This window comes from Solanum pennellii, chromosome 5, assembly GCF_001406875.1.
Source record: "Solanum pennellii chromosome 5, SPENNV200".
Classification (NCBI taxonomy): Eukaryota; Viridiplantae; Streptophyta; class Magnoliopsida; order Solanales; family Solanaceae; genus Solanum; species Solanum pennellii.
Genome location: NC_028641.1, coordinates 67,576,440 through 67,579,709, shown reverse-complemented (window position 1 = coordinate 67,579,709; position 3,270 = coordinate 67,576,440).

Below are 3,270 nucleotides of genomic sequence, written 5' to 3'. Positions count from 1 at the left end.
ACACTTGGTATCTAGGAGGATTTGCCCGTCAAGTAACCGCACTGATATCAGTTATCCTCGGGCTCTGGTTATGGCGTGCACTATACAAGGCATTCAGCTGAATGTGGGGGCACAAATTATCACCGAGTAGAAGATGTTCTATCGGGGAAACAAGAAGGCATTCTTCCTCCCTGATCTTATCACTTCCCTATGCAAGCAGGCAGGGGTGCCCTTTTTCAATGCTAAAGAGATATTGCCTATGGATCCCCCTATCCACTCTTTTTTGGTTCAGGCAGGTTCTACTTCTATAGGAAAAAAAGGAGGATCAGCAGGGCTAGTAGCAGCATGGCGGCCGAAGGTTCTGACAATGAGGACCCACTATCTAGTGCACGAGTGGAGGAAGATTTAGCGGCTGATTGGGGAAGGATGTTGAGCATTCCTACTGACCCTACTTCAGTCCCACCCAGCTCTACCTTGGAGGTCGAGATATTTTGGCGTCAGCTGTGCAAGGAGAGGAGGAGGGATGTGGTGAGGGACCGCCTAATGCTGAAGATGTGGAAGAGGGTGAAGGCTATCTTCACTTGTGTATCCCCCGGCTGGGCTCTCCCTAGGCTCAAGCCACCATATTTCAAGGACTTCCATTCCTTCAACCCCCTCTTGGTTTTTCTTTAAGATGATAAGTTTATAATATCTCTTTCGACGTTACTTCATTTTTGTAGAACATGGATGCTTGCTTTTGTGTTGTCTGATGGAACCTGATTTTAATTACTACTGTTGCTGAACACTACTAATTATTTGCAGGGATTGGCTTGGATCCATTCTGGGTTGGTATTTGGAAAAAGGGAAAAGCAGGGAGAATCCTGGTGAGGTTTTGCCTCCCTCTATCCCGCTTTAGCGGGAAAATCCTGTTGTAGTGGCACCACGCCAGCGGAAGGAATCCCGCTTCATCGTCTAGAGTGGGACTAGAACCTGGCCAATGATTTTCTGGGTACATTTTTCCTTTTATCCATTTTTTCCAGGGCTTTATGTCCACAACCCCCCTCGATTTCTAACTTTCTCCAACTAAGATATACGATGTTATAGACCACACATCCCAAGATACACCTAGACCTTACCATTTGCATAGCCTTTTAGCGATCCAACCATAACTTTACTCGTATCGACTTCAGACACTCCACATGATGTCCTAAATGAGGTTACTTACCTCAACTGTATTCCTCTATTTCAACAATTCCGTATACACAGATTCACCAACATTCAACACGCAATACACAATAACAGATGATTACAACAAAAATCACACATTCCCCATTAGTTACCACCAATCGGAAGCACACATTCACCGATTACTAGACATAAAACACATGCAATTTCAGTTTATTAATTAGTTCTTCCCATAGATAACCCTTAACGATTATCCGTTCTCTTTATAGCCTCTAGGGCTAGATACCACTTGGAACCTTCTGGTTCCAATTAACTTGTTGGTGTCCTTCGGCAGTATCAACAACGACAGTCCTCATCATCAAGATACCAATTGGAATCGGGAGATACCAATTGGACTTAACATATACCACAAGCAACATTTCGCATGAAAGGACTAAATGAATGGAATGACTTCCTAGAATTCTTCCTAACCTCTTATAGATTAGATGTGGACATCAACACACCATAAGAGTCTAGTCCATATTTTGCTCTTGTACGGGAGACCTGTAACCTAATATCTAGTATCTATTTGTCACGACCCAACCCACTGGGTCGTGCAGGCAGCTACTCTAACACCTACGTAGGAGAACCCTCATAACCCAACAACTAGAAAACATGCGGAATTTCAAAAAAACAAAGGCAAGTTAAGGAAGTTTAAGAATTAACCCATTCAAAATACAACTCATCTAAATTATACAAAATAGTTTACCAATCCCCAAGGACCTAGTCTGACAAGTACAAGAGCCACTAACAGAACAATGGGGCCAATTAAAAAAAAGACACATCTCCCACCATGAGGAATGAAAAGTCGAAACTTCTTCGTCTTTACTTAACGAAACATCACCAATCCTACATCCAGACTATGTCAAAAGACATAGCAAGAGTAGTATCATTACAACCACACGTACTGATAGATATCATCAGTCAACTCGACACTACCTCATAATATATGAACTGAACAATAAAAGATCATATTTGTACCCTTCGCTTCTCCACCCTTAGCCTTTCTTAGGATGACTTCCAATGTCCACCTATCTTTTCCCTACGACATTACAACCNTCGACCTATCTTTTCCGTACGACATTACAACCTAAATAGGTTAACCACCTTGTATACTACCAGTACCACTACCACACTTAAGACTCCATTAGTTCATAGATTAACTATACAACATTTTAAAGCAAGCTTATCTTGCAATTTTTGTAGAAGACTTTAATACCTCCAAACATAAATTTAATGTCAGAAAACAGACATGTTGAAAGGACTTTGAAATTGTCCTTTCTAATATATAGAAATAAGCCAAAAAAAGAAAAAAAGAAAAGGCAAGTGATATTGAGAGGAAAAGGAGAGTGGCAAGTGATACTGGGAGAGTAAGGAATGAGGTGACCAAAATCTAGGATAAAAAGAGGAGAGATGCTAGATACAAAATGTACTTGATGAATACAATTGTATCACAAATATAGTCTGATACATACAAGTTGATACATGTTATATTGAATCCATTTGCTCTTATAGTGCTTGTATTCATCTGTGATACAGAAATGCAGGTTGATACATGCACATTCGATGCATATACGTTGAAACATTTTTATCACTTGTATTTATTTGATCTAGCATCACTTGTATTCCTTTTCGATATAGAAATATAGATATAAAGAAATATTTAAACACGGAGTGTATCACTTATATTTATTCACTATTGTATTGCTGTTATTCATTCACGATACATAAATACAATTATATTTTATGCATAAAAGTTAATTCAATCGTATCACTTGAATTCGTTCTCTCATGTACCACTTATATTCATTTACAATATAGAAATATAGGTTGATATAGGATGATACATATAGAATGATTTAAGATAGCGTATTGATATAATTAGCGTAGAGTGATACAACATGTAGAATAATTCAAGATAGTATATTCATACAATTAGTAAAGTGATACAATTGACAGAAGTATTTTTCTTTTTTCCCCTATGTATTCAGTTCCTGCATTTGGTATAGTACAATTGAATCAATGTGTATCTCTCTTTTATAGAGTATCATACGGAACATATATATATATATATATATATATATATAT